Below are 24,609 nucleotides of genomic sequence, written 5' to 3'. Positions count from 1 at the left end.
CCTCAACCTGACTGATTCATGTTTGCATTAACTGGAGCATTAACTGGATTTTACTTTTTTTATATAGAGAGACTGTATCCCTCTCTACAAAAAGGGGCAGTGCCGCCTCTTTTTCTTCAGATCTTCTCAGATCTCTTGACATCTGTAGTAAGATGCTGCAGATGTTTTATCAATCAGTTATTTTTTACATTTTTTTATTTGATCCCAAATCGGACACATCTGCAATGCCGCACTTCACGTTCATTTCGAATAAGATGGCCACCACCAGTTTAGGTATAATTGATTTTCATTTATGTACATGGAGAATTACATGTCTAATTACAATATGAAAGTTCATCTGATTAGAGAAAGCAGTAAGAACTATTCGGCGACACTCAGGCGACAGTCTTAAAAGTACATCTTTATTTTTACTGAAGGACGGAAGTACGGTCTGACTGTGTTGATAATGATGGATGTTTTTGAATAAGCCAAATAAATATCACCGTTATCATCCAATTTCCCCCAAAAAACTCAGCAGCCCCCATTGTTTTACAGCGAGGAGATCCAAGTGTCTGATTTAGGATTCAGTTAGCGCACGGCTAATTCACCGGCGTTAGCGTCCTTTGGCCGACTCTGGTAAAACAACATACGGTTTGAAAGATAAGAAGTTAGACTTAACTGGAAACATAACACAATCATTTATATTAATAGTTAATGTGAAATTTTGATAGAATCTTAGCCGAACGGTGTCTGACTTGGGATACAGTTACGTTTTGTATACATATTTATAACTTTATTGACACGTTGCTGTGGATACACATTGCTTTTCTTCCCTCCTGATGACGGCTCAATCAAGTGAGAAGTTTTCTCATTTTCTCAGTATCCGTCCTCTAATGGAGCCTCACTGACCACTGACCACAGATATCTGCTGAGTAATGGACATCAGCCTCCATCAGATTAGACTGGACATTATCAGTAATGACTGAGCGTCCTCTATCTGATCACAATGGATCCACCACATTCTGTTATCTGTAAGTAAAACTGCAGTCATTCATCTACACACACACACCGCAGATAAGAGCGGACAGCTCTTCCTACAAACAGCTGATGGAGGTTAAACAGTGACTTGTGATGAATGTGATGATGTTGGTGAATGTAACAGTGAACGTTAGCTTTGAGCTCGTTCTAGCTGTGATGAAGAGGTGGAGCGAGTCCAGCTTCTAGTTTTTATCTCTGAGTTTATCTGTGACTTGTTTCTTCACACTGTTAAAACCTCTGTGAGTCATTTCCACCTGGACGCTCACCAGCCTCACAGTTTTATTTAGACTCTAAATAAAAAAAAAGTATAGTTAAAATACAAATCACTCCTTACTTGATCCATTTAGAGACTACATGCCATTGAAATATTTGTTTTTGTGCATTTTGCAAGCAGCTAAACAGAAAATGAATCAGCATCCCTATCAGGGTAGCCTTCTCTTAGTCAACAATTAGTCATTTTGGTCTTAGTTTGCTTCCACCTCTGCAGCCTGTTGGACTCTCTGTGTCTCTCTGGTTTGGTTTCTTTCTGTAAACTCTTGGTCTGTTGGACAGAATCACTTTTTGCACTTGAATGTATTGTTTGAGAGTTTTAAATCATTGTTGACACTTGTCAACTTGTGTGTGTGTGTGTGTGTGTGTGTGTGTGTGTGTGTTCTGTGATGGTCTGACCATATTTGGATCTCAGCTGCTGCTGATTCTGACATCTCTTCCTTCCTTTGGTTCGGACTGCATTCTGACCTGCAGATAATCAACTCTTAGAACCCAGTCTTTGGTTTTTTATGATTACTCGAATTAACTCCATATACTCTCTCTATATAAATATATACTCATATATATATATATATATATATATATATATATATATATATATCACTAATTCATGATGTTTAACATTATGATGTTCCGTACCTTCGTTTGAGGAAATGTTCTCCCACTGGACCTATTAAAATTTTAGTTGAATACCCCTGATTTAGAGGAACGAAGCTGAATATTGCTGTTGATCTGTGTCAGGAGGTTACATCAGTAAGACGGAAGGAGACCCAGCATGGCCCTGTAGAAGAAGATGTCCATAAAATTAGTGAGGGCCAGTTGACTAAGCGATCCAGCACACAGTGGTGAGACCAGAATGTGTGATGAAACGTAGAGCACTGTGGTGTACAGCATCAAATAAATGCTGCTGTCTATCTGTCCGTCTGAAAGCAGCTCAGTGTGATGGCTTCACGTCAGCCTGATGTTCTCATTCAGTTACATCTCCAGCGGGCTGCAGCTCGGGCATGTCGGACACATCTGTGTACATACGGTGCTCTGATCAATGCAATTATTATTAATGAGCCACTGTGCCTGCTGTTTGTGGAGGTGCATGAAGGACTTACTGTGACAGCTTCCTGAAGCCTGTTTCACCTGTTGGGACTCGTCATCATCCGCAAACTTTATTTCACATTAAAAGCCCACTGAGGAGCAAGGCTTATAATTCACTAAAAACTCAATCCATCTTTATCTGATCATAAATAGATTAACCTTTATTGAAGCCCGGAGCGAAGGCCGTCAACTGAACGAGCTCTAAACTGAAAGCTCTCCGTCTATTTCTGTGTTGAATGATGTATTTTTAGTCTCTTTCATACCTGAAACTAAAGTTAGCCCTCGGCTTGCTGCAGTATTTCCTCTCTGCTGTCTGCTTGGTTTGCGATGCAGAAACTCCCCCAATAATATTTTGGCATCATTGTGCTTCTCTGAGTTTATCTGTGACTTGTTTCTTCACACTGTTAAAACCTCTATGAGTCATTTCCACCTGGATGCTCACCAGCCTCACAGCTTTTATTTAGACTCTGTTTCTTTCTTTTTTTTTAAGTTAAAATACAAATTACACTGAGACACACAGTGTGTTTCTCTCTGTGTCTCTCTGGTTTAGTTTCTTTATGGAAACGCTTCTGTTGGACAGAATCTGTGAGGGGAAGAGCTGACACTTTTTCTGATTTTATTTTCTCCTAAATTTGTGATCTTTTCTCATACATTTTTAAAATTTTCTTGTAAATTTCAGATTTTTTCCCCTGTATATTTGTAACTTTTTTCTTATAAATTTGTAAGTTTTTTCTCATAGATTTTTTTTCTCTCATTAATTTGTAGGGGTTTTTTTTCCAATACGTTTGTAACTTTTTTCTCAGATTTTTAAAAAATTGTTTCTCATAAATTTGTATCTTTTTTCATAAATTTGTGATCTTTGTACTGTAAATTTGTACGTCTTTTTCCCCGTAAATGTTTTCTCATAAATTTGAGATTTTTTTCTCATAAATTTGTAGGTTTTTTCCAGTAAATTTTGAACTTTTTTCTTGATTTTTTTATTAATTCTTTCTCGTAAAAAAAAAAAAATGCTCATACATTTTTGAGCTTTTCTTGTAAATTTTAGATTTTTTTCTCATAAATTTGTGATTTTTTTTAAATCTCATAAATGTGTACGTTTTTTCCAGTAAATTTGTAACCTTTTTCTCAGATTTTTTTTTAATTCCTTCTCGGAAATTTGTATCTTTTTTTTTATTTTTTTTTTATAAATTTGTGTTGTGTTGTAGTTTTTTCTTTTTGTGATTTTTTTTCAAAAAAATGTGTCAGTTTTTTTTCCAGTAAATTTGTAACTTTTTTCCTCATAATTTTTTAACTTCTTTCATCTTGTTTGGTCACCTTTGACAATATCAATAACATTTTGGCATCATTGCTTCTCTGATGTCGAACGTTTATATTCGTGGTTTTCAAGCAGCTCCAGTATAATATTGTGTTGAATGCTTCAGGCCTACCTGTCTATGATTTACTGCAGTTTGTATTTTTAATGGTTAGAGCTGATTAATGCTCAAAGTGTCGTGATGTTCAGATCAGCTGCCGATTGTCCAGCAGTCTCCTGATCCAGCAGCAGCAGCAGAGTTCAGACTTCCAGGTATCTGACGGCTGCTGATTTATCACTTTGTTCAGCTCGTGTTATCAGACATCTCTAACCCTGCACTAACTCCAAACAGCCCAAAATAAAACACAACTGCTCTGCTTTTAAAGGAAGTGATGGATCATCTCTTTATTGCCGTTCTTAAGCTCACCTTCTCCTCCGCTCTCTTCAGCTCAAATACCATCTCATACACTTTTTATGAGCCACACTTATAGTGTCCTCCACATTTAGTGCCTGTGTTTCTTTGCTGCCCTGCACTTGACTGAGTGAGAGCTGCACTGCATGTCTGCATGAGCTCTCCACTTAGTGCAGGACGTGTGTAGGTGGGAGTCATTTATATTTATACACATTTAAAATATAGTTCATGTATGTTAAAGCGTCCTGATCCTAACACAAGTATGCACAGGCTGACTTCTCTTTTTCTCATATATTTTTAATATTATTTTCAGAAATTTGTACGTTTTTTCCAGTAAATTTATAACTTCTTTCTCGTAAATTTGTATATTTTTTCTCATAAATGTATGGGTTTTTTCTTATAAATTTGTAGATTTTTTCTAATAAATTTGTAAATTTTTTCCAGTAAATTTATAACTTCTTTCTTGTCAATTTGTAAAATTTTTCTCGTAAATTTGTATATTTTTTCCTCATAAATTTGTGGTTTTTTTTCTTATAAATTTGTACATTTTTTCTGATAAATTTGTACATTTTTTCTCATGAATTTGTATGTATTTTCCAGTAAATTTGTCATTTTTTTCTCATAAATGTGTCATTTTTTTAGATACATTTGTAAGGTTTTTCCTGTAAATTTGTAACTTCTTTCTCATAAATCTGTATCTTTTTTTCTCGTGAATTTGTACGTTTTTTCCAGTAAATTTGTCATGTATGTTAATGCGTCCTAATCTTAACACCAGAGCAGCAGCTCTAGCAGCCTTACATTATTATTTCAGTGCATATTTCAAAGTAAAACAGCAGAATCCTCTTGCCCCCTCACACATGTTCTTCTGTTAACAAGCATGTTCATTAGGGTTTGCTCATCTTTTGTGACGGATATTCACTCAGCAACTGTGCAAAGATAATATATTTTATCTTTAAATATATTTTATTTATTTTATTGCATGTGTAGACTTAGACTTAGACTTTTTTTCATTCAGTTATACATAAAAATATGCACATTGACCCAAATTCTGTTGCATTGTCTCACAGAAATTGTACTCTGGAATGTCAGATAAATAAAGTATAAATTTAAAATATAAAACTGTAGAAATAGAATATTTATATTGCACAGAAGTGTAGCAGCAGAAAGTGTTTTTGTCGTGTGAAGATTTTGTCTCCAAAAATAAAAAATACAAGTCTGAGGCACACCGGATGCATTCAACATTAAAATACCTTTATTGTTCAGAGCACATTCAGTTTAAAATGACCAACACAGATCAGAGAAAAACACCCTGAACTGCAAACAAGCTCAATAATGACTCTCTCTATTTGGACTTAGACTTAAATTTGTAACTTTTTTCTCAGAAATTTGTGATTTTTTTCTTCTCAGAAATTTGTGATTTGTTTCTCATGAATTTGTAAGTTCTTTTCCAGTAAATTTGTAACTCTTTTCTCATATTTTTTTTTATTTCACATAAAATTTGTATCTTTTTTTTAATATATAAATTTGAGTTTTTTCTCACAACTTTGTGTTTTTTTTCTCATGTGTGAGTTTTTTGTTTGGTGACTTTTGACAATATCAATAATATTTTGGCATCATTTTGCTTGTCTGATGTCAAGCGTTTATATTTCTGGCTTTCATGAAACTCCAGTATAGGCTGTAGTCCTGTCTATTTTTAACTACAGTCTGTATGAATGACTCTTTGATCCATGAAGGTTTTTATATTTGTAAAACGTTCTTTTAAAACAGAAAAGCCATTTAAAAATCAGTCTTTGTGCGATCAGGAGAGAGGAGCACGACTTACTGAAGAGTATTAGAGACTTTTCTCGGGTTATGCAAGCAATTTTCATTGCATAGGTGTCATGTTTGGGTCCAGTATCCAATTATTCTTATAATAAACATCATATGAACAGAATTATAACTGATGAATTGAAGAATCTTCTCTCTGTTCTGGTGTGCTCTACAGATTTGAAGGTCAGATTACTCCTTTCAGTTTACCTCGTCTCCATGGAAAATATTTGGAGTATTTATTACTAACTGGTGAGCCATTGTCCTGTGTTTCTGTGATATTATGGCCCCAGACTTCTCAGTTAATGATCACTCTGGTTAAAATTGTAAAGCAAGCAAAGCATAATTGAAAAAGCTGCTCTGATATGTGAGCAGGAACATGCAGAAAAGAGCGATTTTAGTCCTTGAACATTTTTATTAAAGATGAAGCAGCGAAGGAAGGGAAACAATTAATCCACTGTTGTGTTGCTTAGTGGGACCAGAGGGAGAAAGTTAAACAGGAAGCAGATGGATTATAGAATGCTTCACTGCACCAATATGTAAGCAGCACAGTTTATTTATTCATATAGCACTTTATGATGGTAAAGTTTCACTCAGAGGAAGGAGATAAACCAGATCAAACCTAATGAAATCAGCAACAAACTGTTTAAACCACAGCTTCTCTCTGCAGACGGACACTTCAAGGTTTCTGTTAAAAACTGATCTTTTTTTATTTTATAATGGCTGGAGGAGGAATGGCTGTGGACATGCCTCACTAATCTAAACAAAGAAGGAACCAGACTGTTACATGTGCAGACACACAGATGGCATCAGACACCAGACGACTTATATAAGAGTCGTCTGGAGATAAAAATAGATTATTATCCAACAAGTTATTTTAGAGGTGTTGATGAATCAGTTTCCTGTATAATTACCATTATGCGGAAGAATTCAGACTCTGCAGCTGTGTGATATAAAGTTTGTTTGATGTGGAGTTACGCTATAACTTGAAACCTAAGAGTTGGCTTTAGAGTGTGACGAGAGAGCATGAGAGCAGTCTGGGTACAAGTCCAGAGAGAGGGGGGTCTGGGTGTCTACAAGCCCTGAAATCAGAGAGGAAGAGTGGAGGAGAGTCTCGGGAGAAAGAGGAGCTGAAGAAGAGGGAACTATAGGCACGTTTCCATCAGGTACTTTTGTGAGCTGCAATGGGTGTAGCTTGGGAGAGAGGATCTGCCCAACTTCACTGAGCCTTGTGAGTGCTTTGGGACGTCACCTGCAGTCCGTGGCCTAGAGGTTAGGAATCGGGTTTGTAACTGGAGAGTCGCCGGTTCGAATCCTGGTACTGACAGGTCTAGGACTGAAGTGCCCTTGAGCAAGGCACCTAACCCCCCTGCACAGCTCCCAGGGCGCAGTAATGTGCTGCCCACTGCTTCTTGCATGGTGTGTTCACTTGTGTGTAAAAAAGGTTGGGTTAAATGCAGAGGTTGTATTTCCCCATTGTGGGATTTATAAAGTAATCTTCTTCTTCTACTCATTAAGAAGAGTATGAACGAATCTCCAAAAGCCTCCAGTAACTCCAGGAAAAAGTCACTAAATTTGTTGCTAGTCTGTTTTTTAAAAATAGTCTCTAGGGTCTGAATAGTCTAAATATAGAGGAAAAAGGCCCTCATTTATCAGTCGAGCGTAGAAACGCGCGCAGATCTGAGCGTATATTTCGTCTTACGACAGGGTTCATGTGTGATTCATCAAATGATTGTATCTCTCCAATCACAGCGCAAGAATGATCGGCTGTTGATAAATGTGGCGGCTCGAAATAAGCGTCATTTAAATACCACGCCCTAATATATACCAGATTCAGATGGCTCGCCTCGAGAGTTTATGACACCGAAGGGCACAATATGGCCAAAAAGAGGATTTTTTTCCCCCTAAAGTCAGCTTTATTGGCAAAGTACACCGAAGTAACCGATAAAAGTACTTAAACTTATAAACTCAAACAAGTTCACTGAATATTTTACACTTGGAGCACAGACTTCAAAGTTTTCACAGCTTTTTGGTTGAAGGAGGTAAACAGTGTTTTAATTTAATTTTTAATTGCAAATGAAAGAGGAATTTCTCAGAGTCAGAAAGTGAAACGCTGACTTCCAACAGCTGCAACAGAACAAACTGGTTTTGTTTGGCAGCATAAAAAGTGAAAAGGAAGTAAATCAGTGGTGCGGTCAGGAGAGTAGCAGTGGAGCATTCAACTCCAGGTGAGGTTCCCGTATTTAACCGTACACTGCAATGCGTCCAAATTTCTGCATTTGATTGGAGGTTGGGGTGGTGGATGGGTCAAACAAATGGCGGACTTTCACCCAGGAGAATGAGATTCGCATCCCATGTGAAACAAGACTAAACGATTTTTAAGTTAGGTTACATCAATCACGTTTATGAACGTAACATACAGTTTTTACATAACTTGCACGTCACATGACCCCTGTAACTACTTCACTTCCAACATTTATATATATTTATTTACTGTTTAAACTGTCTTTTATAACACCTTACTGTGAGTTTTTTTCCCCCTAAACCTAAGGTCAGTGGTTTTACAACATAAATTCACAGAAACTGCAGCTTTTTTACATCCTCGGACCATACATGTGTGCTATTTTTAGAACTTGTTGTTGCACTGCGAGCCGCGACACATACATACTTTGTAATTTGTGGTACTGACACACTTCTGCCGATTATGTTGGATAACTTTTTGCTAAACCTGTGAGAGATGGTGGCTGTGTCCTTTGTTGGAGAACAAACAAGAGATCCAGATGTAATTTTAAGGGGCTGACAAATGGAAAATCCTGTTGCAATTTCCATTAAAATCAGTCCAAGTTGCACAAATGAATAAATTCCATCTATGGTGTAACTGTGCTCCCAACAGTTGTAAGAGATAGTGGTGAGTTATTCGTGATCTTTTCCAAGACTGGGGAGCTCAGTCAGGACAGGAAACGGAAAAGATTAGTTCACGACTCAACTGTGCATCCTCAAGTTTGAGTCTCTCGTTCATTTGTCCTTTGACAGCTGTAGAGGCTCAGCCACAGGGTCCAAGACTCAGTGATCAAGGTCAGTAAAAAGACTCCAACTTCCCAAAAGAATTATAACCCTAAAGATCCCTCTGGTTCTTAGATTGGAAGCCCAAGAGTAAACACATACTGGAGATGAAGTAAGGTCTCAATACCGGCCTTTATTTTTGGAGATCTGGTCTCAGAATAACATCATTCTCACAGGAAGTCAGTTAGAGTGAGCCACGAACACTATAAAAGTTTAAATTTTACTCTTCTTGTGCTAAGCCTGACCCCTTACAGACAATGGATCAACCATCAACGAGTGGCTAGTTATTAATAACAACAGCTGTTCACCATGTTTGTTATACACAATGTGTGAGTGTGTGAGTGTTGTTCTTACAGCCATATATCCATGAGTTACCAAGCCTAAACATGACAGCTTCGAACCCAAACTGAAAATCTGTCAGAAAAAGATTATAAGTTAAATTTACTCTGCACAGCATTATATTTATCCAAATATAACATATTGGATAAAATATTCCCCTGTTGCACCCTGAGCAAGCTTTACTTTCTTTATTCTTTCTATTGACACTGGGAGGACTATTCCTGTTTCTGGGTGTTACAGGAGCGACACAAATTTTAGCTGATGCTGCATTCACTTCAGATTCACACAGAAAACTGGAACTTGAATATTATTTTGGTAGCAGTGGATTAAATCTTCTAGTTTCATATGATATCAATATCTTCTCTGTAACCTTATGATCGAGCCAAATACTGAGGAATGTTTTTGCCCAGTTTTGAAGAGGCTTTCGTTTCCCTCATCTCAACAAAAAATATCAAAGGACTTCTAAAGTGATCCATAAATCCTCAACAAGTTATTGAAGAGGTAACAGACGAATGCCTTTTATCATGTAGGAGCTTTAGATTTTATGGTAAAAAACTGCTAAACCATGACAGTAAAAGACCGTAAAATGATAAATGGGTTAATTCAGTTTCAGTAATAAGAAAAAAAGCAGCCAAAACAGTATTTTTTTTACAGTTTTTTTAAATACATTACTTCACTGTAAATATATACTGTCACTGTGTTTTTAACAAAAATATACAGTAAAATATATATACAGGCCATCACTGTAATATTTACATTTATATTCTGTTAAACTACTTTTTCTCACTGTTAAATGTACTAAACACCATATCTCTAAAATATATACTGTAATATTTAATGGTAAAATCTTTAATCGATGCAACATTTATGAAGTAGTTTCTTGTAATTTATACAGAAGAACAGCGTTTCTTTTGATGGGAAAACATTTTATTTTTTACGGTGAAATGTGGAATGTATATATGTATATGTGAAATCAACAGTGCTAATATCCTTTTACCATTATATTATTTATAATATAATAAAACTTTATATGTATAATTATATATTATACATATAAAAATTGGGTAACACTTTCTATGAAGACTACATTTATAGTGCATTATGAGCGCATTCATAGTGAATTATAATGCTCATTATAATCAATCATAATGCATTATGACTGCATTCATAAACACATATAAAGCTTCATGATGCACTATATCAACAGTTATAAATATAGCTTATAATGACTTCTAAATCCAAGTGTCTTATGAGCATGATGTTTCATGATTCATCATGATTAGCTATACTGCATTATAGATGCGTCTATATGAACCTCACTTTACTTAAAGCATACATTGATCATTTATTTATACTTATGGCATCCTATGAGTCCTTATAACAATTGATTGTTGAGGTGTGTGTATAGAGGGGTATGAGTAGTTGTATTATAAGCCTCATCAGTCAGCCTGTAGTTTATAACCAGTCAAGAGCACTCATAAGACACTTGGATTTAGAAGTCATTATAAGCTATATTTATAACTGTTGATATAGTGCATCATGAAGCTTTATATGTGTTTATGAGTGCAGTCATAATGCATTATGATTGATTATAATGAGCATTATAATTCACTATGAATGCGCTCATAATGCACTATAGATGTAGTCTTCATAGAAAGTGTTACCAAAAATTGCACCGTATTTATTACTGTAAAGTTCTGGCAACCACAGCTGCTGTTTTTTTTTTATTTAAAAACTTTTTTTTTTACAGTGTAGTTTTCTCATGACAGCTTTTATTTTCCATCCTGAGCTGTTCTCTCCCAGAATGCGACACAATAATACATTAAGAATAATAATTATGTTTTGCTTTTAGTCCATTTATTCAGTTTTAAGTAGAGAATTTGCCGCTGTACAAAGTGGACAGATTAATATTAAAACTAAAGTTACAATGTAACAGCGAGTGTTTGTGATTTCTCCTTTCTTGAGAAGAAGAATCATCATTTGAATTATGTCTTCATCTAATATAAATCTGTGTTTGTGTTTATTGTTGGTATTTTCTCTCTGTTCCAAATATATTAATGACTTATTTATTATCAAAAAGCAGAACAAATGTTTGTTGGTGCTGATTACTGATCCGTGTCCCCAGAGACGTTTCTCTGCAGCTTCTCAACTAAAAAACTTAAAAGGAAAAACTTCAAACCTTCAATATTCTGCCTTCATATTTGATTGAGTTCCAGTAAGACAGTCCCAGTACTGTTCTCTTGAATGGATTCCAGTGGATTTATTTTAAGTCCTTAAAGTTTGTTGTGTGCTCTTTGAAGTTTGTTTAAACCGATCCCCGTGTGCCGCTCCACACACACACACACACACACACACACACACACACACACCAACACACTCCTGGCAGATGGTGTGTGTTCATCTTCGGGGGAAAGGGACTTTTTTTTCTTTTCTGAAGCTTTTCAGAAGTTTTTTTATGTTTAAAAACCAAAACCTGTCAGTGACGTATGGAGTCCAGTGTTGAATCACTGTTGGGTGTGCTCCAAGCTGTCGAGTCTTCACAGATTGTAAGTAAGCAGATTGATATCAGCAGAAAATACCATCATTTCTTCACTCCTGTCCTCAGTTAAAGGCAGAGTTTGACATTTTTCGTGGTAAATTAAGCAGCTTCAAAGCCTTTGGGACAGATACAGTAGTGTTCAATATAATAGTCCAATGTGACTAACCAGATGAGTCCAGGTTTTTAGTATATTTTTTATTGCTACATGGAAAACAAGGTACCAGAAGGTGCAGTAGATTTTCAGAAAACCAACCAACCTTTGTTTCTAGGATTTAGCAATCCTGTGATCACTAAACTAATATTTAGTTGTATGACCACAGTTTTTTATAACTGCTTCACATCTGTGTGGCATGGAGTCAACCAACTTGTGGCACCTTTCAGCTGTTATTCCACTCCAAGATTGTCTAACAACATTCCACAATTCATTTACATTTCATGGTTTTGCTTCAGAAACAGCATTTTTGATGTCACCCCACAAGATCTCAATTGGATTAAGGTCCGGGGATTGCGCTGGCCACTCCATAACATCAATGTTGTTGGTTTGGAACCAAGATTTTGCTGGTTTACTAGTGTGTTTGGGGTCAATGTCTTGTTGAAACAACCCTTTCAAGGGCATGTCCTCTTCAGCATGAGGCAACATGACCTCTTCAAGTATTTTGACATATACAAACTGATCCATGATCCCTGGTATGAGATAAATAGGCCCAACACCATAGTAGGAGAAACATGCCCATATCATGATGCTTGCACCACCATGCTTCACTGTCTTCACTGTGTACTGTGGCTTGAATTCAGAGTTTGGGGCTCGTCTCACAAACTGTCTGCGGCCCTTGGACCCAAAAAGAACAATTTTACTCTCATCAGTCCACAAAATGTTCCTCCATTTCTCTTTAGGCCAGTTGATGTGTTCTTTGGCAAATTGTAACCTCTTCTGCGCCTTTTTTTTAACAGAGGGACTTTGCGGGGGATTCTTGTAAATAGATTAGCCTCACACTGACGTCTTCTAACTGTCACAGCACTTACAGGTAACTTCAGACTGTCTTTGATCGTCCTGGAGCTGATCATTGGCTGAGCCTTTGCCATTCTGGTTATTCTTCCATCCATTTTGATGTTTTCTTCCATTTTCTGCCACGTGTCTCTGGTTTTGGTCTCCATTTTAAAGCACTGGAGATAATTTTAGCTGAACAGCCTATAATTGTTTGCACCTCTTTATAAGTTTTCCCCTCTCCAATCAACTTTTTAATCAAAGTACGCTGTTCTTCTGAACAATGTCTTGAACGACCCATTTCCCTCAGGCTTTCAAAGAGAAATGCATGTTCAACATGCGCTGGCTTCACCCTTCAACCTGATTCACAAAATTGATGACCTCACTGATTGAATGCCACACTGCTATTTTTTTTAACACACCCCTTTCAAATAATTGCCCAATTGCACAGCCTTAAGAGTGTGCATATCACAAAGTGGGTGTCTTGTTGGTTTTCTGAGAATCTACTGCACCTACTGGTACCTTGTTTGCCATGTAGCAATAAAAATATACTAAAAACCTGGATTCATCTGGTTAGTCACATTGGACTGCTATTATATTGAACACTACTGTATAGATGGCTGAGGGCCGCAAAACTTGCCAAAAACCAATGCACCAAATTCTTCCCCAAACACTCAAAAATGATAGAGGCAAAATGTTGCAGGAGAGTCGTTCACAGTTTCAAGCAGTAGAGTTTTATTCATGCAAAGGTCAAAAAGTCTAAACCCCAGTGAGCCCTTTGGTTTGAACCAAAGCAGACTGAAGATCAGTGATGCCGGTAACGCGTTAATTAGTAACGCGTTACTCTAATATGACCACTTTTTTCAGTAACGAGTAATCTAACGCGTTACTATTTCCAAACCAGTAATCAGATTAAAGTTACTTATCCAAGTCACTGTGTGCGTTACTATTTTTTGTCATTTTCCTTAGTAAAACGATATATTTGCTTTCTTCTTGCAACTCGGGGAGCGGCGTCGATCGGCGGTTTTGCAATCTATTTTGCGGGTAAAAATGGGTTTGGGTGGGTGGATAAAATTGGGCTGTTTTCGGATCAGTTCTGCGGGTTTTTGAAGCCGAAACACGGGCACTTCAGATCCTTTTTCTGCGACCCTCTGTTCAGCAGGCAGTAGTCTCACTCACTCATTCACTCACACACACACTACAGCTCTGGCTGACGTGCCCCCTAAACTCACAACAGACACTCCCACTACCTTCAGGCTACGTTAAGTCAATCAGTAAGGATGACTATATGGCGCTTTATATCCAACACAATCATGATCTAGTCTGTCCTTAGCCTACAAAATAAAGTTTGAGAAATGTCTGCATGGAGCACAGCTGCTTACAGGTGTGCAGCTGACAGGTGTGCAGCTTACAGTGACAGTTTCCTCATCGCTACCTGAGCCACCATCCGATCCTCCTCCTTCAGTTTTTGCCCGTACGCGCCCGGTATCTCATCTCTTTCTCTCTTGCGATTCACACAGCACAGCTGGACAAAGTGGTCTATAACTGCCGTTTATATGCAGCAGTCAATATGATCGCTATTGGCAGTCCGGGGTATAAATGCTCAGAGTTTGTTTCATTTTAATATATTATTATATATAAGTTGTAAGCTTCAGAAACCATCAAACACATATATTTAGGAAAAGTCGCCGACTGAGAGACTTTAATGTAAACGAAGTTATTTATAAAAGAAAAACCCAAACGGTCTGTGAGACTGTCTTGGCCGTTCTAGTTCACTGTGTACATGAGAAACAAGGCAAAACTATTTTGGGCGGTTTTTTGTGCATTCTCGCGGTTTTTGATGAGGTTTTGGCTAGAAAATCTCGCTGTCACCAGGCAACACTGCGACACGAACGTTAACAACCATGGAGGGGAGAGAGAGATGTTACATTTATAAACAATATAGATCATAAAACAGTAGTTTGTGTCATTACAGTATTAGTTAAATATGTCAGGTCAGAAAAGACTGTCTTTATGTTATATACAGTCTTATACAAAAAGAGTATTTTTAAGTGAAGTCAAGAAAGACTGTCTTTATTTTATGTTTTATTTAAAAAAGAGTATTTATTTTTAAGTGAAGTCAAGCAAGACTGTCTTTATTTTATGTTTTATTAAAAAAAAAGAGAGTATTTATTTTTAAGTAAAGTCAAGAAAGACTGTCTTTATTTTATTTTTTATTTTAAAAAAAAGAGAGTATTTATTTTTAAGTAAAGTCAAGAAAGACTGTCTTTATTTTATTTTTTATTTAAAAAAGAGTATTTGTTTTTAAGTGAAGTCAAGAAAGACTGTCTTTATTTTATGTTTTATTCAAAAAAGAGTATTTATTTTTAAGTGAAGTCAAGAAAGACTGTCTTTATTTTATTTTTTATTTAAAAAAAAAGAGAGTATTTATTTTTAAGTAAAGTCAAGAAAGACTGTCTTTATTTTATTTTTTATTTAAAAAAAAGAGAGTATTTATTTTTAAGTAAAGTCAAGAAAGACTGTCTTTATTTTATTTTTTATTTAAAAAAGAGTATTTGTTTTTAAGTGAAGTCAAGAAAGACTGTCTTTATTTTATTTTTTATAAAAACATGTATTTTTTTCAGGAAATTGTTTTTAAGTTTGTACATTACTGTTAAAAATACACTTCCAATAAAATGAGTATTGGCAATTTAAAACTGGTTGTCATTTTTATGTTGAGGCGGCGAGGGGTTGTTGTCGGCAGCTGCTGAATGTAACTAATAAAGTAACTTGTAATCTAACTTAGTTACTTTTAAAATCAAGTAATCAGTAAAGTAACTAAGTTACTTTTTAAAGGAGTAATCAGTAATCAGTAATCGGATTACTTTTTCAAGGTAACTGTGGCAACACTGCTGAAGATACAGTTCTAAACATTGTCTTTTATAACATACAACCTTCCTTTTCTTGCTCTCTCATTGGTGGGCTTTATAGGCCAAACTTAAAAAAGAACCACCTCTGACTTCCAACAATATTGGTGTATTTTATGGGCTAGTTAGGTGGGGACTTTGTGCATGCTCTCATCTGGTTTCAGTAGGGGGGGTTTCAGGTACTTTCCAGCTGACTGCTCTGGACTTTTAGTGCCAGGCTCCAATTTTTTTTAAACTTTTTTGAATATACAAATGCTGTCTATTTAATGTTGTACACTGTGAACGATATGTCAACCTCTTCAGTGAAAATAATTCACAATTCCTTAAACTACTACTAAATATCAATATGGTAATTTGATTATAATTATATTCATAATTATTAATCAGTGTTCCAAATTGATAGTTTTGTAACTTTATGAGATGGTGGATTAGGTGAATTGGCTATATTTTTCTGTTTTACAGAGTGGTGCCCCCAATGAGCTATGACTTTTAAGCAAATCAAGTCATATCAATTATTATCATAAATAATTATTTATGATAATAATTTTTAATTCTGATAGCCATCTAACCACACTTTTGAACCACGAGATCCACCTGAGCAAGTGTTGCTCAGATTCATCCTTACATATTTGATATCCTTATGGGAGGGATAGCATTTGTAATAATGCCCTTTTATTTACATATTTGACGCCCCATGCAAGGTATCATTTATTTATTTATTTCATTTATAATTACATTTTTAATTATTATAACCTTCGTAAATATCCTTTCACAAGCTTTTTAACACATATCAAGTTATTACCATACTATACTCTGACTCTGCTTCTGCTTTTAGACTGGTTATTACAGTAATTGCACATTGTATAACAGGTTATATCAGGCTTTTGTAACGCACATACATTTTGGTCAACATAGGTCAAGAATGATTACAACTGCTTTTTATCTTGTTTAATACACACTCTACTGGATTAAATGCATACATTGTTTTATATTTTAACACAACATATTTAAGGACGTGTTTTATCTTGTTTGATTAAAAACTAGCTGTTAGACTGATCCAGATGTGCTGTAACACCAAAACTTCCAGCCAAAGAGGCTACAAAGCTCCATAAAGCTGCAGAGTTGCTGATAAATCTTCTTAACTGGGAGGAATTCTCTTCCGTTTCTGTCTCCCATCTCGCCGTTCAGGAGGAGACACTCAGTTTGACCTCACATCGCTCCTGTCAGTTAAAAATAGAACGCGACTTTAGAGAATTCGGACTTCCTGCAGGAAGGATTAGTCCGTGCTCTGGCTGTGTGGTTACTCCAGTCCGTCTTCAGGTCGTTATCTCTGCTTTGGTCCACCTTTGTTCTGGGAGACGGTCTGGCAGCCTGCAGAGCCGAGCGATGACAGACTCTTCAGCTGGACTCAGACACCAATTATCCTGCAGCAGCTTTCAGACTGGCAACACACACAAACGTCCAGCCGGAGCTCTGTCACACCAACTCTGACTCCTGTCACCCTGTTATACGTCTGTCTGTCTGTCTCTCTCTGTCTGCCTGGGTGTTACTGTTGCTCTCAGGAGATCCTATGTTTCAGGAGAGGAAAATAACATTTCAACTAAATGTACGTTACTTGGTCATTATGTGTCTTTTGTTACTCTTTTGTTGGGCATGTTGTCTCTTTTTTTGTCACTTTTATTACCTTTATGACTATTTTGGTCATTTTTTTTAATTTTCTGGTCTTTTCCATAATTTTGTGTCTTTTGTAGCTATTTTGTTGTCTTTTTTTCTCTTTTTTGTCACTTTTATGACAATTTTGCAAATGTTTTCGTCTTTTTCTGGTCTTTTTTGTAATTTTGTGTATTTTGGGGTCATTTTAACATTTTTTTTCATCATTCATCATTTCATCATTTCATCATTTCGTGTCTTTGTTTAGTATTTTCTGGGTAATGTTGTCTCTTTTGTTGCTCTTTCATGACAATTTTTGTAGTTTTGTGGGGTTTTTTAGTTTTTTTGGGGGTAATTTTGTGTCTCGTTTTGCTCTTTGAATGACCTTTTCTGGTATTTTTCTGTTTTTTTTATAAATGTTTTTCTTCTTTTGGTCATTTTGTGTCTTTTGTTGCTCTTTTGTGATTCTGCATGTTTTCTTAGTGGCATCAGCTCAGTGTGTACAACAAAGAGTGATGTAAATGTCATAAATGTACATATTGTACTGTATATACTGTCAAAAATAACTCAAGGAGCTGGAGATTAGTTACTGCAGGTTCAGCTGAGAAGACAAAAGAAAAGCCAGGAGATAAACAGTATTTTTTTTTAGGTCTTACTATGCAGCATGGCATTTTAATCCTTTAAAGGCAGGATGTTACAACTCAGAAATTAACACTGGATTTGCATTTGCTCGTTAGTTTTTAGGATTGTGAAATGTTGATTTGAATTCCTGAGATCTTCTAGTTTCCTATGTTATCAGTAACTTTTTTGTAGCCTTAAAATTGAGCCTGTTACAGCCTCTGAAAGGGAAAAATGTAAAAAATAAAAAAAAAAAATCACCAAGCAACTGGTCTGATCTTTTGGCATTTACTTTTTGAGTGCCCCCCTGAGGAAAAATACATTTAAATTAATTTGAATTTAAATAAAGAAAATATAAGATATTTTGGAATTTGAACAGATAAACTCTAAGCCTCTGAACAAACAATATTTCTACAATTTAAACCAGCTGAACACTAAACATATTATGCACTTGACCCAAGAGGTTCCTGCTAATAAAAGCAGCATTACATTATTTGTTGACTTCATGGTAATGTAAGTGCAGTGTGTGTGTGTGTGTGTGTGTGTGTGTGTGTGTGTGTGTGTGTGTCAGTGTGTGTGTCAGTGTGTCAGTGTGTGTCATCGTGAATGACATGAGCTGAAGTGACTCACACACTAATTAAACCTGACTTGAGCCTTTTCTTTAATTTCATTAAGATGATGACAACGTTACATTTTGTCTTCTAATGTGTCTCTCTTGTCCTGATCCTCCTGATTATTAGACATGAAACCACATTTATTAGACATGAAACCACATCATTACCATCATCATGCCTCTCTGAACACTGGGGAAGAATATCGCCTAAGCGTATGTTGGTGTTCAGTGTGATTTAAGTTTCTGTAATATTATTTTTTCAGCAGAAGCACAACATTATGGTGCTGCTGCAGACGGTTGGAATGGATGGATCCAATGCATTTTATTCAGGAGATTGAATGGGTGTTATCAGCTGTTATCAGCCAATGCACTGCAAAAAAGGGGTGTCTAAAAACAAGATAAAAACACTAAATCTGAGGGAAATGATCTTGCTGCATGGACAGATAATTTCACTTGACAGTATTTCTTAAATTAGGATTATTAATTTATTAGAAATAAGCATGTCATACACTTAAAATAATAAATTAACTCTTAAAACAAGATACATTTAGGCTGCAAGCAGCAATGAACTGGCCCGAGCAGAGTGCAGTGCAAATTATTTGTTTCTTACCAAGATTTAAAAAAAAAACTTTAGATTTAGAAGTGTTATATAATTTTTCTTGTTTTAAGAGGTAATTTCTTTTTCTAAGTGTTCAACATGTTCTAGATTTAACAATCTTAATTAAAAAAATCTTGTCAAGTGAAATTATCCGTCCATGCTGCAAGATAATTTCCCTCAGACTTAGTGGGCCTCATTCATGAAACGTTAGTAGATTTGTGCGTAGATTTGCACATAAAAGCCTACGCTACTAAAAACCTACTCCGGATTCATGAACGCCGCGGGAAACTCAGATCTGATCGTAAACACGTGTGTATGATCATGAATGCCAATCCATCGTAAGGTGGCAGCGCGCTCCCGATAATCAGCAATTAGCATGAACCCCGCCCATGAATTGCTAATGACCACCATATAAGGAGGTGTGTAGAGGCATCCTGTCAACCTGTCAGTCATGGCACAAAGAAAAAAAGAACGAGAAAGAAAAAAGAATTTTTCCGAAGCGGAGATTGAAGTTATTTTGGGAGAAGTGGAGTCCAAAAAAAATTTTTTATTTTCATCTGTTAGTAGTGGTGTGACAGGGACAGGCAAAGCGAAAGCGTGGAGGGAGGTGACGGACACAGTAAATGTGGTTTCTGTAGTGCAAAGAACTACGTCCGAGGTTAAACGTAAATGGTTTGACATTAAACTTGACGCAAAGAAACGCATTAGCGCACACAAAAAAGTACATCTGCCACAGGAGGAGGACGCTCAGAGTCCAAATACCCCGTTGGTGCGCTCTACAACGGCCCGAGTAGCCGCGTGCGCCTCATTGTATGCTCCTGTGGTGTCTGCGGGCTGGCCAGTGGGGTCATAAGCCACGGCGTCAGTGGGTAACCCCTATCCCCTATGGATATAGAAAGGTAAGTCCATATATAACACACACATGTGATTATGCAGGCTATATTCTTACCAATGAGCCAGCCGTCTATCACAGCTCCATCCTCCAAACGCGTGCCAACTGCGCAATTACGCAGGATGAATGCGTCATGCGTCCCACCGGGCCACCGTGCCACAACGTTTAACAACACACACTTTGCGTCACAGATCAGTTGCACATTCACGGAATGAAATTTTTTCCGGTTAATGTAAGCAAATGCATCACCGGATGGAGCCTTGATGCGTACGTGTGTGCAGTCTATGGCACCGATAACACCTGGCATGTTTGCAACTGCGCTGAACCCCTGCATTACTTCTGTCTGCCGTTGTGCGCCGTATGGAAATTGGATATACTCTGGCATTAATTTAATGATACCTCTGAGAACTGCAGGCAGGATGCGTCAATTTACATAGATAATTCACAATTATGAGTTTAATCTGAATCTTAATCCCGCCAATTGCCAACTAATTTAACTAAATGTGTTATATTTTTAATCGTTTGTCATGTTTATATCACATGTTTCAAAGGCATCTGCGTATTGTGTACATAACAGAACGCATTATGAATTAAAATTGTAATTTCCAACAGTGACGAGCATTATTTATATGCGTTCTTAAATTTACACAAGCACTACGTGTGGTCAGCGGCATGTGTAGATTTTGTTAGTAGCTACGAAAAGATCGGAGCTACTAAAATATTGATGAATGCGGAGATGCACGTAAATTTCCGTCTGCGAACGGTTTACACACAAATTCGTTCTGCTCACGTTTCATGAATGAGGCCCAGTGTTTTTATCTTGTTTTTAGACACCCCTTTTTTGCAGTGAAGTTTGTTGTTCATATCTTGATCCTGACCATAGCAACAAGTCCCCCAAACCAAACATGAAACATACACATAAACATAAACCTCAAATATAACCCACAGAAGTATTTCCAAATGTAACGCCTCTACAGGTTGCAGGAGGTCACCAAGTCATTATACATAAACCATCACCTATCCTGGTTAGGCTGTAAAAGACAGTTTAAAGAGGAAATAAATGATGTAAATGCTGGAAGTGAAGTAGTTAGGAGGACGACGTGACTACTGGAAGTGACATAGTTCTGTGCATTACAATTTTTGGTAATTTAAGTGCTGTTAGTTCAAGCAACATTGTTACTTTTGGTTTTACATGGGACTAGCCTGGGTATACCCATACTGCTTTGTGCGCTTGATTTCATTTGGAACTGTGAAAAGTTCTGGTGTCCATGGCCGATTCTTAGCCCTTTTTTAGGGATACAATCACAGAACGGGGAGGGACGGCAAGAAGATGGTGCGTACTATTGGACAGGCGGGAGCTTGTAGTTTTGAAGTTTATTTTAAAACAAGAACGTTTGACTTTACACTCCTGTTTCACCACGCAAAAGGATGTTTTAGCCTTACTTCCGACAGGATTTGGCAAAAGCCTAATCTACCAACTAGCCCCGCTACCGATCGCTGCTGTAACGCCGGTGATCTCGTAGCAAGCTGGGGGACAGCGGAGCCGCTGAGAGACCCGCAGCAGCTCTTCTATTGACTATAAAATCAGTGGATGTGTGTGGCTGAATGACATGAGGGGGAATATGCTGTAAATAAAAAAGAATCTTGCAGAAAGCGAGAACTGGAAAAGCAAAGCAGCAAGCAATACTCTCTCTCTCTCACACACACACACACACACACACACACACACCAACACTGCCGGTAGACTGTGAGTAGCCAGAGTCAGATCATGCTGCAGAAAAACGTTGCAGAAGCAGAATCGAACATTTTAGTCCCAAAGTAGAGATGGGCTAGTCTGGCTGTGTAAACATAAATTTCTGTCGCTCTACATACGTCATCTGGTATAACTGATACGATTGGCTAAGAGCTACCTACAGATGCTTATGATAGGCATTCGTAGCGCCCAATAAACGGCTCGGGACGATTGTAAACCAAGTCTCCTCTACGGAAAAATGAATTGGTGGTATCCAGACTATATCTTATTTGTGATATAGTCTGGGACACCAATGCTATTCTCCTGGCGAAAGTCATTGTTTTTTTTTTAATTTGTCTTTTTTGATGAATTTGCATGAAATTGCATGAAGTTTGCTGAGCTAAAGAGAAACAGTGGTTCTACATCACAGCCAGGATTCATCAGTGATGTATTTAAAACCATAATCTTGTAATTCCAGTCATAATGAGGTGGGGTGTATCTGTATCATGCTGAAGTTGGTTCTATAATCATTAGTGGGACATGATTCACATTGAGTTGAAGTTGGTTTAAAGTTGGTAAGGCTCATGGTCCTGCAGGATGTTTTCACAGATAAAGTTGTTCAGGTATGAGGACTTAAAGTTTCGATTGACTCTGCAGAGTTTTCCCCAGCAGAGACTAATGCACGGTGGTAAATGAGATGTAATGGATCAGAGGGACGGTCTCCAGGCTGGTAGGAAACTAAAACAGGAGGAGGCCGAAAAAAAATCAATCAACACAAGCAGCAGCAGCTGTTTACAGCAGGTAATATCAGACAGCAGCAGTGTGATGACCAGAGAGAGCTTCTCAGGCTGTAAACACTTGACATGATGAGGGAAGTCACACAGGTGCTCATCTTAATGTCCGTACATTAACCAATGACGAATGATAACATGAGAAATCTCTTTCATTGCAAAGGTCTGAAAATTCTCCTCTCATTTAGTAAATTTTATACATATTTTGAAGTCAAACATTGCAGCTTTTGGCTCCTATAAAAATCAGAACAAAGGCCGTCCTTTATTCAAGAAACTCTTAGTTGACTAACACAATAACTTACATTTTTTCGGTCGACTTCTCCTCCCAGAGTTTTGGTCACACATACACTAAAAAGGTATCAAATCGACCAGCTCGGCCATGACAAGTGTGCTATGACTTTTCTATGGGTTTCGGTAAACATTTTTAGAAAAAAAACCCCCCAATGTTACCTTATGGAGAGGCTAGAGTGTATGACATCATCGCTAGTGTGGAGAGGGAGAGAAAAATTTGGAAACTGCGCTCGAGGCCGCAGATGCTACTCTACAGAAATAGTTTATACATAGAAATGTAGGAAAATTCGTCTTCTCACTGACATTGGTCTGCTAAAGAGTTATAGTTTGAGCGTAGGGCGCACAGATGATCCACCAACACGCAGCCATGAAACAAACCGACATGGTAAAAAGGCGGGAAAATTTCTGGAGGAAAGCAACGTTACCAGTTTCTTCTGATCGCTCTAAAAAGACAATTTCTTCATTTTTCTTCACAAAACACATATGTAGATGTTCAGGAAGAACTAAGGATGCTCAAAGTGAAGTCGGTTTAATGATAGGAGCTACAGTTTGGCCAAAAATTCTTTCTGTTCGAGGGGCACTTTAAGCTGTTTTTCTCTCCCCCTCGGTTGGTGGATGATTGCTCTGCTCTGATTGGTGGCCGCCACCTGGCCTTGGTTGCTTGGCTACCAAAGCCTGGCCCGGGCCAGATTTAAGCACACTCAAAATTTCTCATAAAATGTTCTAGTTATTTACGGCTATCATTTCATGTTGGTTCTATTATGGAAGTGTTTTTTTCTTATTTAATAGCATGCACTTTGTTGTTGAAAAGCCTTATTGAAATAGATTAACCTTGTCATGCAGATATTTCCTCCTCCTCTATAACCTGAGCAGGACTCTCAGGACTCCACGCTGTGCAGGAAACATGTCCTGTAATGGACGCGTCCCCGCTGCCTCAGACAGGCTGCACATTACACCAGTAATTGAACTCCGTATGTAATTTGATTAAATGTGCTCAATCTGGTTCAAAGTTATTTCTACGATTCATAAAAAGTCACTTTAAAACGGCAGTTACATTAAATCTGTTGGTGATTATAGTAATTGTAACCATCAGTCTGTGCTATTAGAGGTGAGCTTTCTGCCTTCAGTGAGCACCCATTATCCATTCCCTCTCCCTCTGTGCCCACCCATCGCTCTCAGCACACACACACACACACACACACACACACACACACACACACACACACACACACCCACACTGGGGTATACACACCTGTGCTCTTTTGTGCATGTTGTGGCTTGTTATGTAGACACACAAACACACAACCTGCTTTTTTTTTGCATTCAGTGACATCCTTTCTGATACACACACTCATGTACACACACACACACATGCACATACATACACACACACACACACACACACACACACTCACACTCATGCACACACAGATCCTGCAGCAGCATCCTCACTTGTTAGCGCAGCATCAGGTATGCGGTGGCGGCTCGCTGCTCGGCCTTAATGGCGTTCCTCAGGGCTCGACTCAGCCCGGCTCGGCTTGCTTCCCTAGAGAGTCAACAATCTTCTTTGTGCCTTTGATCCAAACGAACCTTATTAACTGCTATGGCAACCGCAGGGGCTTGTGGGACGGCGGCGCTGTCGGCCCTCTTCCTATTGGACAGAAATAAAGGGGTGGCGTGGTTCTGCTGCTGCAGGAGGCCTCGGAT

At 37.6% G+C, this 24,609-nt stretch overlaps 1 protein-coding gene across 2 annotated transcripts in view; it reads left to right on the top strand.

Annotated features, from left to right (window-relative positions):
* si:cabz01090165.1 (uncharacterized protein LOC100333421 homolog) overlaps positions 1 to 24,609 on the top strand; it is a 533,531-nt gene that overhangs the window by 108,342 nt on the left and 400,580 nt on the right. The window lies entirely within an intron of this gene.

Source organism: Centropristis striata, chromosome 4 (assembly GCF_030273125.1).
Source record: "Centropristis striata isolate RG_2023a ecotype Rhode Island chromosome 4, C.striata_1.0, whole genome shotgun sequence".
NCBI lineage: Eukaryota > Metazoa > Chordata > Actinopteri > Perciformes > Serranidae > Centropristis > Centropristis striata.
Note: the sequence above shows the minus strand (reverse complement) of the source record. Positions and strands in the feature narration are given on the sequence as shown.